The sequence below is a fragment of the Garra rufa genome, chromosome 25, assembly GCF_049309525.1.
Source record: "Garra rufa chromosome 25, GarRuf1.0, whole genome shotgun sequence".
Lineage (NCBI taxonomy): Eukaryota > Metazoa > Chordata > Actinopteri > Cypriniformes > Cyprinidae > Garra > Garra rufa.
Genome location: NC_133385.1, coordinates 24,177,962 through 24,189,799, shown reverse-complemented (window position 1 = coordinate 24,189,799; position 11,838 = coordinate 24,177,962). Strand labels below are relative to the sequence as shown.

The following is an 11,838-nucleotide window of genomic DNA, read 5'->3' as shown; positions in this document are numbered from 1 at the left end:
AATATATAACATACTAAGATTTTTTTTTTTTTTTTACTGATCCATCTCTTTAAATCTTCTGTTTTCTATCAGGTAATGTATTGAAACCTGGTCTTTTTTCCATCTCTGATGTTCTGCCATCACAATTTCTACCCCTTCCAAGACATAAAGCTGGGAAACAGACCGCCAAACTAGTTCATCGTTTTTTTATGGGACCATCAGGGTGGGCCTCCACTTCGGGAGGAGGGCCAAGCTCATGATTGGAGCCAAACCTGAAGAATGCAGTATATATTCCCTGCACAGCTCTCAAATGCACTGTAACACTACGGATATACTACGGTAACCATACACCTCCTCACACTGTGTTTTTTACTTTGCTGACTGAGAGCAACTCTCTCTCCCCCCTGCTACTGTTACATAACAATATGCAACCTAACCAAAGTCCTTGATCTGTCTGTGGTGCTAAATACTGTTGAAGTATGCAATTTTCATGTTTTGCAAGCAGAGAAGGGGGACTTCCTTCGGTCTTTATTCCTTCCCCTGTGTGGGTAACAAAATCAGATAATCACCGACAGGAATGCACCATTGAATGCTCACAAATGCCAAAACAAGTTTTCAAAGAAAAAAAAAATCTGCTATAGTATTTGAAAGGAAATAGTAAAGCTTTAGGAATGTTTTAATGTGTGAAAACGCGCACTAGGAAGAAAGGAAGAAACTGGCAGGTGGTCGCGTGTAAGTGCCAGAGATACTGGCTCCCACCCTGCCATGTAGTCTAAACGTTTGTGTCTGAAAAGTTAATCCACCTTACAGAAAACTGTCTACTGCAGGGGATTTACTCTCCATAACAACAATCAGATTGCATTACGGTAAGAAGGACGCCTGTGTTTTCACAACTGTTTAAATACAAGAGCGAATATCAAGTGTTTTGTGCTGCTGTGCTCAGCATATTCTCAATAAGTGATACTTTTATAGGCTTGACTCTTTCTCTTTTTTTACATGGCTCAATGACATGAAGTAAATCCTTCTTAATTTTTAAGAAACACAGCACAAAAAGATGGCACATGGACTATTTTAATGATGTCCTTATCTTTCTGGGTCTTGAACGTGGTTTCATTGCTGTCTATGCAGGGTCAGAAAGCTCTCGGATTTCATCAAAAATATCTTAATTTTTGTTGTGAGGATTAAAAAAAAGGTCTTACGGGTTTGGAACGACCTGAGGGTGAGTAATTAATGACAGAATTGTAATTTTTGGGTGAGCTATCCCTTTAATGCAGACTGTAAAATGTTGTGTGATGCCAGTGTGCCACTTCCCTAAAACTTTTTATGTTTCTAAATGAATAATTCAGGGTATTTCATTTAATATTTTTATTTGTATAACTTTTTGGACAATAATGATGTGTACATATGTATTCAAGGCATAAGCAAAATATTTTTTACTTTTTACTTGATGGTTACACTACATTTTTAGAATCATTAAATTGATTTTTTTTTTAACTACATGAAAGAAACATTTATACAAAGATTACATTTCAAACAACTAGACGTATATCAAACAATAATTTTTTTCTTTTCTTGAAAGAAACATTTATACAAAGATTACATTGAAACACGTCTAGTTGTTTGAAAACTAAATTTTCTTTCTTTTCTTTATCATTGATACTCTGCTATGGCGTTTTAGTGCCACGTGAAAAAAAAAAAATCTCAAATTACAAGTTTAAAGTCGAAATATTTTGAGAACAAAATCGAAATTAAGACAATAAAGTTTAAATGTTTAAGAATAAAGTCAAAATTACGAGAATAAAGTCGAAATGTTTAGAGAATAAAGTTGAAATTACAAGAATAAAGTCGAAATGTTTAAAAATTAAAGTCGAAATTACAAGAATAAAGTCTAAATAATTCAAAAATAAAGTTGAAATTACGAGAATTAAGTTGAAATATTTTAAGAATAGTCGAAATTACAAGAATAAAGTCAAAATATTTCAAAAATAAAGTCGAAATTACTAGAATAAAGTCAAAATATTTCAAGAATAAAGTCGAAATTAGAAGAATAAAGTCAAAATGTTAAAAAAAGGCGAAATTATGATAATTAAGTTAAAATGTTTCAAGAATAAAGTCGAAATATTTCAAAAATAAAGTCGAAATTACTAGAATAAAGTCAAAATATTTCGAGAATAAAGTCGAAATTAGGAGAATAAAGTCAAAATGTAAAAAAAAGGCGAAATTACGATAATTAAGTTAAAATGTTTCAAGAATAAAGTCGAAATGTTTCGAGAATAAAGTTGAAATTACAAGAATAAAGTCGAAATGTTTCAAAAATAAAGTCAAAATTACGAGAATAAAGTCTAAATAATTCAAAAATAAAGTCGAAATTACGAGAATTAAGTTGAAATATTTTGAGAATAAAGTTGAAATTACGAGAATAAAGTTTAAATATTTTGAGAATAAAGTCGAAATTACAAGATTTAAGTCGAAATAATGAGAATAAAGTCAATATGTTTCAAGAATAAGGTAAAAATGTTTTGAGAATAAAGTCGAAATTACAAGAATAAAGTAAATATATTTGAGAATAAAGTTTAAATGTTTTAAGAAAAAAGTCTAAATTACGAGAATAAAGTTTAAATGTTTCGCAAATAAAGTTGAAATTACGAGAATAAAGTCTTAATGTTTCAAGAATAAATTCGAAATTACGAGAATAAAGTCGAAATTATGAGAATAAAGTCGAAATTATGAGAATAAAGTTGTAATGTTTTGAGAATAAAATTGAAATGATGAAAATTACAGTATAGTATAGCCTGCTCATGCAAATGACCCAGATTGGGAGCTCAGGCAGAAGTTGCCAGGCCACCAGAATTTATCTGAATATATGTGGGATTATTAGCAAAAATTATACCATGTGTTATACTTACAGTGACAGTATGCTTGGAAATAATATTTCACGTCTTTGATTGCATTTATTAGGCCTATTTGTAGTGCGCCAGCCACCCAATAATAGCAATAAGCTTTGTGCTTTTGGTACTTTTAATATAAAACAAAGTCTCAGCTTTTAAAATCTGTCAGTTTTAAAGCTAAAAACTTCTACGGTGGGGTTTTAGTGGCACATAAAATAAAAAATCTAAGATTACAAGATTAAAGTTGTAATATTATATAATACTCTTATATAATATACTCTCAAAATATTATTAACTTTAATCTCATAATTGCTACAAATTAATTCTCATAATTTTGACTTTATTCTCAAAACATTTAGACTTTATTGTCAAAACACTTCAACTTTATTCTCTAAACATTTTTACTTTTTTTCTCATAATTTTGGCATTATTGTCAAAATTTAGTCTTGAAATATTTCGACTTTATTCTCATAATTTCGACTTTATTCTCGTAATATTCCGAATTTATTCTATTACGACTTTAATCTCTAAGATTTTTTACATTTTTTAATATGGCACTAAAATGTTGTCGTAACACTCTTATACATCACTGACCCATATAATCAAGCCTTATAAATGGACATCGAGTCCCAAAACAACAAAAGCTAAAGCATTTCTTTATAATGAGGCCACAAACCACTCAGAATTATTGTAGTCCTGGAGCGACACAGACTGCTTTGGCATGTCAGCGATCACTAATTGCAGTTGATTTCATTTGGGAGCTTGATGAGGAGGAGCCAAATCAATTAACAATGCAAGAGTGCGCCAATGCCAATGCCTCTCAAAATCCACACAGCAAACCCTGATAACTGTGATATCTCTGAACACATATAGCACAAAACAAAACGCCTCAGCTGGATATTCGGTACAAAGACAAGATAATTACTCCGGAAGTGCTGAGCAGTGCTGGAACAAGCGGCTGCTGAGGAAATCTCAGCTTTGAAACCAGGTTAGTGCAAAGTGTTTATCCAAAAATCTGTCTTTATCATGTTTTCAATGAAGTTTTTAAAGCTCAGTGAATATAATATAGGATTTAAAGCCACAAAGCAGAAATTTAAGCTGATATTGATACATTTCATAAAACTTGTGTGATGTGGTACTTATATTTTGTGGATCCTTTATTGGCTTAAAGTTCTTGACAAATTAAACATTGCGTCACCATGCTATTTGATTTGAGTTTTCATAAAGGAAATGACCTGGCGTATGTTAACAATGAAACTATTTGCTGTGAACTTAATGAGTAAAGTGTGTGTGTCTAGAGCAAGTTCCTCCTAATTAGGACTGGACTAGAGACAAGTACATGGTGGACAGACTCGGGAGGCTTCTAGTATCTGCTTCCCTCAGCAGTGTATTCATTGAGAGGACAACCTGCTATGTGGGAACCGTTCAACTGTAGAGCGACAGCACATAAACAAACTCCCACTGGCATGTAGTGTGTCCAGACAAAGCACATAAAGCGCTGCACATATCTATGGGATGCTGCAGGTCATTCAGGCATGACTCATGGGAACATATTTGCAGCACGAAGATACAAACACACTACAGAATGGGTCCAAAACCACTTCCTTACACCGTAACTTTTTTCTCATAAAACCACAACTATGAGAAAATCACAATGAGTATCAATCATCATCATCAAAAAAAAAAAAAAGTTATATGAACTGTAAATTCACATTGTAAGATATTAAGTTACAGTTTTGAATATTTGGAATTGCAGAAAAATAAAGTAGCAACTGAGGGATATAGTCATTTTGAGATAAGTCAACATTTTGAGATATAAAATCACATTGTAGGATAAAAATGTACAATTATGGGAAACCAACTAAGAATAGAAGAAGAAGATATCAAGCTACATTGTGAAATACTGTATAAAGCCGCAGTTTTTATTTGGACATTCCTTATAAAATATTAACTATTGTTAACTATACTCTGCTTTATTTACATGCCAATTTTTACTTGTTTTTTGTGCTTAAACGGGTTAACTTTTATGAAAGCCCGTTTCTGCCAGTGAATAAAAGAATTTAAAAAAGGTAATTACAATTTTTTATTTACAATTCTGACTTTTGACTTATTCTGATATAGATTTTTTTTCTCAGATTTGCATAACATAAACTGCAATTGCAAGTTATAAAATCAGAATTGCGAGATATAAACTTGCAATTGCGAGAAATAAAGTCAGAACTGTGGGATATAAACTCGCAATTCGGAGTTATAAAGTCAGAATTGCAAGATATAAACTTGTAACTGTGAGAAATAAATCAGAATTGTGGGATATTAATTTGCAATTTGGAGTTATAAAGTCAGTATTGCAGGATATAAACTTGTGATTGTAAGAAAGTCAGAATTACAGGATTTAAACTTGCAATTCTGACTTTTTCTCAGAAATGCGGGATATAAACTAGCAATTGTGAGAAATAAAGCCAGAATTGCAAGATAAAAACTTGCAATTCAGACATTATTTATTACAATTGCATGATATAAAATTAAAATTGTGAGAAATAAAGTCAGAATTGCGAGATAAACTTGCAATTGCGAGAAAAAAAAGTCAGAATTGTGGGATATAAACTCACTATTCTGACTTTTTTCTGAGAATTGCGGGATATAAACTTGCAATTGCGAGAAATAAAGCCAGAATTGAAAAATAAAAACTCGCAATTCGGACTTTATTATAGTTGCATTATATAAACTGAAAATTGTGAGAAAAAAAGTCAGAATTGCGAGATATAAACTTGCAATTGCGTGATATAAACTTGCAATTGCGAGAAATAAAGTCAGAATTGTGGGATATAAACTCGCAATTTGAAGTTATAAAGTCAGTATTACAAGATAAAAACTTGCAATTCGGACTTAATTTATTACTTGCAATTGCATGATATAAACCCAAAATTGTGAGTTATAAATTCAGAATTGTGGGATGTACACTCGCAATTGCGTAATATAAACTCACAATTCTTTTTTTTTTTCTCACAATTGCAGGATTCTAAACTCACAATTGCGAGAAATACAGCCAGAATTGCAAGATATAAACTCAAGATTGTGAGAAATAAAGTCAGAATTGTGGGATATAAACTCGCAATTTGAAGTTATAAAGTCAGTATTACAAGATAAAAACTTGCAATTCGGACTTAATTTATTACAATTGCATGATATAAACACAAAATTGTGAGAAATGAAGTCAGAATCGCAAGATATAAACTTGCAGTTGTAAGAAATAAAGTCAGAATTGTGGGATATAAACTCGCAATTCTGACTTTTTTCTGAGTATTGTGGGATATAAACTCGCAATTGCAAGTTATAAAGTCAGTATTGCAGGATATAAACTTTAAATATAAATTCAAAGGGGGAAAAAGACATTTTCTCAGAATCGCTAGTTTCTATTTCGCAATTCTGACTTTCGAGTTTATATCACACAACTGTGAGTAAAAAGTCGTAATTACTTTATTTTTTTTTCTATGTTTTACTATTTATTCTACGGTTTTTATTCAGTGGTGGAAACAGGCTTCCATAAACTTTGGACTTGGCCTACAAACCCTTTTCCATAAGGCATATTGGACCAACAGCAGTTCTAAACACATATATTTCCATATACAGACTGCAGCAGGCAAAAGACTAATTTCTTCTGTTCTTTTTTGAGGCAAAACGAGGCAGTCAAACATTCTTACCCACATGTAATGCATCCCACATCAGCCATGCGCCATATGCTAATTGTATTTACAGCATTAACACATAATCACATACACACTTACGCTCAAACAGACTGTAAATATCAAATCCGAAGGCAACACAGAGCATGAAAATGTTTTGGAAAGTAGTTTGACCTTTCATCATTGAATTTCACGCAAAAGCTCATGTTTAGAGGAACGCCAGGGTTTGTTACCATCAAGACTATTCGGTCGCAAACTTTACGAGAACAATCTTGGAAAATCTCAATGAAATGACATCTTTCCCAGTTATCAGATGCAGCATGATGGTTCTGTGCTTATAGGTTTAGCAGAGGCTTGGGTCCACATTTATTTTCTGCTCCGTCTCCATTTTTCCAGATTACTTTTCAAGTTAGAGAACACAAGATTCAGAGGTTTGCTGCATGAGGCCTTCTGATTACAGCTGACCACTGTATTTATTCCAGCTGCATGCTGGTTACAATATGAAGTAAATGTTCTGGTTTGATCATAGAGTATAAGAGAAAGGAGGATTGAAAAGGGTTACTATAGAAACATGAGTCTGCCTTGGAGTAATAAAGGTGGTTGGAAATACACATATTGTGCCATATATTAAGTCATATAAAGTATGAATTCTGAGAAACAAAGTCATGATTATAAAGAACGGTTGCAGCTGTGAGATTTCTGAGATTTTTAGCCCCATTGTTGTCACGTTGAGAAGGAGGAGATCTGGGTCCAAAATGCAGGGAAGGAGATTTAATATAAATAAACAAACAAAACACAAACAAAAGGCCAACACGGCACAACACAACTTGAATATAATACAAAATAAACAGAACTGAAACACGGTCAAGAACAGGATCCGGGAACACACAGACAGACTTGAAGACACACGAAGACAATGCAGCCAGAATGAGCAGTGAGACATGAGAGTTCTTATAGACCAGATAATAGTGAGCAGGTGTGAGTGTAATCAGTGCTAATGACAAGACAGGAGTGAACAATCAGGGAAGTGCAGTGCAAGGGGAACAGCTTATCTTAGGACAACTTTGATAAAATTTCTTGGTCCACTTCAAATGTTGACTACTGTAGTCACTATGAGATAAGTCAGAATTTGACATATAAAGTCACAATTATGAGAAAAAAAAACTCAAACTTGTGAGACAAAGTTATACTGCGATACAAAGTTACAGATGGGAGTTATAATATTACAACTGCGAAAAAGCAATTATGAGATAATCATTTCAAGATAAGTCACAGTTTGAGATGTAAAGTCAAAATTATAAAAAAAAAACTAATTCAAATTTGATATAGAAATTTACATTGCAATACAAAGTTACAGGTGGGACTAACACTATTGCAACTGCGAAAAGTAGCAATTATAAGATAATCATTACGAGATAAGTCACAGTATGAGATATAAAGTCAAAGTTATAAAAAACTAATTCAAATTTGATATACAGATTTACATTGCAATACAAAGTTACAGGTGGGAGTAATAATATTGCAACTGCAAAAAAGTAGCAATTATGAGAATCATTATGAGATAAAGTCACAATTATGAGAAATAAATTCAAATTTGAGATATAAAGTTACATTGTGAGATATAAAGTTAAAATAAAAAGCAGTGTTTGTGAGATACAATTATGACGAGATAAGTAACATTGTGAGATAAAAGCAGTGATTATGAGACAGTTATGACGATATAAAGTAATAATTATGAGAAACAAACTCATAATTCTGATTTACATTGGGATTCAAATTTGATATATAAATGTACATTGTGATACAGAGTTACAGGTGGGAGTAACAATATTGCAACTGCAAAAAAGCAGCAATTATGAGATAACCATGATCACATTTTGAGATAAAAAGTCACAATTACGAGAAACAAATAAAAATGTGAGATATAAAGTTACACTGTGAGATATAAAGTTAAAATAAAAAGCAGTGTTTTGGAGATACAATCATGATGAGATAAGTAACATTGTGAGATATAAAAGCAGTGATTATGAGACAGTTATATGGTTTAAAGTCATAATTATGAGAAACAAGCTCATAATTCTGAGACAAATTTACATGAGATTCAAATTTGATATATAAATTTACATTGCAACATAAAGTTACTGTTGGGAGTAACAATATTGCGGCTGCAAAAAAGCAGCAATTATGAGATATTCTTTTCACATTTTGAGATATAAAGTCACAATTATGAGAAACAAATTTAAATTTGAAATATAAAGTTACATTTTCAGATATAAATTTAAAATAAAAAGCAGCATTTGTGAGATACAATCATTACGGGATAAGTAACATTTTGAGATATAAAGCCGCAATTATGAGACAGTTATTAAAATATAAAGTCACAATAATGAGAAACAAACTCTGAGAAAAAGTTACATTGCGACAAAGTTACTGTTGGGAGTAACAATATTGCAGCTAAAAAAGCAGTAATTATGAGATATTAATTATGAAATAAAACACATTTTGAGATATAAAGCCACAATTATGAGAAACAAATTCAAATTTGAGATATAAAGTTACATTTCGATCTAAAGTTAAAAAGCAGTTAAAAAGCAGCATTTGTGAGATACAATTATTACGGGATAAGTAACATTTTGAGATATAAAGCAGCAATTATGAGACTGTTATTAAAATATAAAGTCACAATAATGAGAAACAAACTCTGAGACAAAGTTACATTGGAACACAAAGTTACTGTTGGGATTAACGATATAGCAACTGCAAAAAAGCAGCAATTATGAGATATTAATTACGAAATAAAACACATTTTGAGATATGAAGTCACAAATATGAGAAACAAACTTATAATTCTGAGACAAAGTTACATTGTGACATAAAGTTACAGTTAGGAGTTACAAAATTGCAGCTGCCAAAAAGCAGCAATTATGAGATAAAACACATTTTAAGATATAAAGTCACAATTATGAGAAACTAATTCAAATTTGAGATATAAAGCTACATTGTGAGATATAAGTTAAAATAAAAAGCCGCGACTGTGAGACAGTCATTGAGATAATTAACATTTTGAGAAATAAAGCAGTGATTATGAGACACAGTTATTACGATATAAAGTCCCAACAATGAGAAACAAACTCATAGTAACAATATTACAACTGCAAAAAATCAGCAGTTATGAGATAGTGCTTGCAAATAAGTCACATTTTAAGATATAAAGTCACAATTATGAGAAACAAATTCAAATTTAGATATAAATTTACATTGTGGAATATAAAGATAAATTAAAAACAATTGAGATATAAGTCACATTCTGAGAAATAAAGCAGAAATTATGAGACATTAATTGTTGAAATAAAGCAGCAACTATGAGATAAGTCACATTTTGAAATATAAAGTTACAATTATGATAAACAAATTGAAATTTGAGATAAAGGTACATTGCGGGATAAAGTTAAAATAAAAAGCAGCGATTGAGAGATACAGTCATTACGAGATAAGTCACATTTTAATATATTATGAGACAGTTATTAAGATATAAAGTCATAATTATGAGAAACAAACTCATAATACTGAGACAAAGCTACATTGCGAAATAAAGTAACCATTGGGAGATACAATATTGCAACATGAAAAAGCAGCAACTATGAGATAAGTCACATTTTGAGATATAAAGCAGCAATTATGAGAAACAAATTCAAATTTGAGATATAAAGTTACACTGTACGATATAAAGTTAAAATGAAAAGCAACGATTGAGATACAGTAGTTATGAGATAAGTCACATTCTGAGAAATAAAGCCGCAATTATGAAACAGTTAATTGTTGCACAATATTGCAACTGTGAAATAGCAGCAACTATGAGATAAGTCACATTTTGAGATATAAAGTCAATTATGAGAAACAAATTCAAATTTGAGATATAAAGTTACACTGCCAGACATACAGTAAAGGTAAATAAAAAAGCAGCCATTGTGAGATAGTCATTACAAGATAAGTAACATTTTGAGATATAAAGCAGCAATTATGAGACAGTTATTATGATATGAAGTCACAATTCAAACTCATAATTCTGAGACAAAGTAACATTGCGATATACAGTTACCATTGGGAGTTACAATATTGCAACATGAAAAAGCAGCAATTATGAGATAAGTCACATTTTGAGATATAAAGCAGCAATTATGAGACAGTTATTATGATATAAAGTCACAATTATGAGAAACAATCTCATAATTCAGAGACAAAGTTACATTGCGATATAAAGTTACTGTTGGGAGTTACAATATTGCAACATGGAAAAGCAGCAATTATGAGATAAGTCACATTTTGAGATATAAAGCAGCAATTATGAGACACAGTTATTATGATATAAAGTCACAATTATGAAAAACAAGATTATAATTCTGAGACAAAGTTACATTGCGATATAAAGTTACCGTTGGGAGTTACAATACTGCAACACGAAAAGCAGCAATTATGACATAAGTAACATTTTAATTATGAGAAACAAATGCAAATTTGAGATTAAGCCCTGGTTTCACAGACAAGGCTTAAACCTAGTCCCAGACTAAAATATAAATCTGAGCTGTTTCAGCTGAAAGAAACTTGCACTGACTGATCTTAAAATATATCAGTGCCTTTGTTTTGTCTTAAGATGCACACCAGTATTTTTTTTTTTTCTAAAGCACATTTATAAAAATTACTTAAATGTACTAACTGAACTATGACCTAATCCTGGTTTAGTCTAAGCCCTGACCATAAAGTTATAGTTGGGAGGTATAAAACTACCTTTGTGATAAATAAAGTAGAGATTGTGAGTCAAAATAGTCAAATTTTGAACCATTAGAGATATGTCACAGGAGGTATTATATTGCAATTGTAAAATATAAAGTCAGAATTTCAACCTTTTTTTTTTTTCTCTCGAGGTATAATGAGCTTCTGTAGTTTTCAGTAGTTGGACAAAACCAGAATGGAAATAAAGGATAATAAAGCACAAATCTTAAATATTGTTGTTTCACATTTTTCAAAACCCTATAAACGTTCTAGGTTTAAATGAATAAAAAGGCCAAAAAGTTCAATGCTGCAACACTATGTGCAGCTTCATAGTCATCTGGATTTAATCAGTCCACTTTGTAAAGAAGAAAAAGAAAAAGCAGTTGGTTCTCATGTCCCTCGAGCACTGTCTGTCTGAGGCAAAAGCAGTGCCAGTATGTCTCAGACGGGTTTTTTGGGGGGTCTTTTTTGTGGTTGGGCACTGTAGATGGCTGTGGTTTATGAAAAGACTTGGTGAC

General features: G+C 31.5%; 1 protein-coding gene across 1 annotated transcript in view; it reads left to right on the top strand.

The window, feature by feature from the left end:
- The first annotated feature begins 3,715 nt into the window (after positions 1 to 3,715).
- Positions 3,716 to 11,838, top strand: part of LOC141301708 (hyaluronidase-like) — a 28,662-nt gene continuing 20,539 nt past the window's right edge. Inside the window, exon 1 of the mRNA XM_073831899.1 lies at positions 3,716 to 3,855. The gene's annotated coding sequence lies outside the window, so the exon portion shown is untranslated. The remainder of the gene's footprint in view (positions 3,856 to 11,838) is intronic.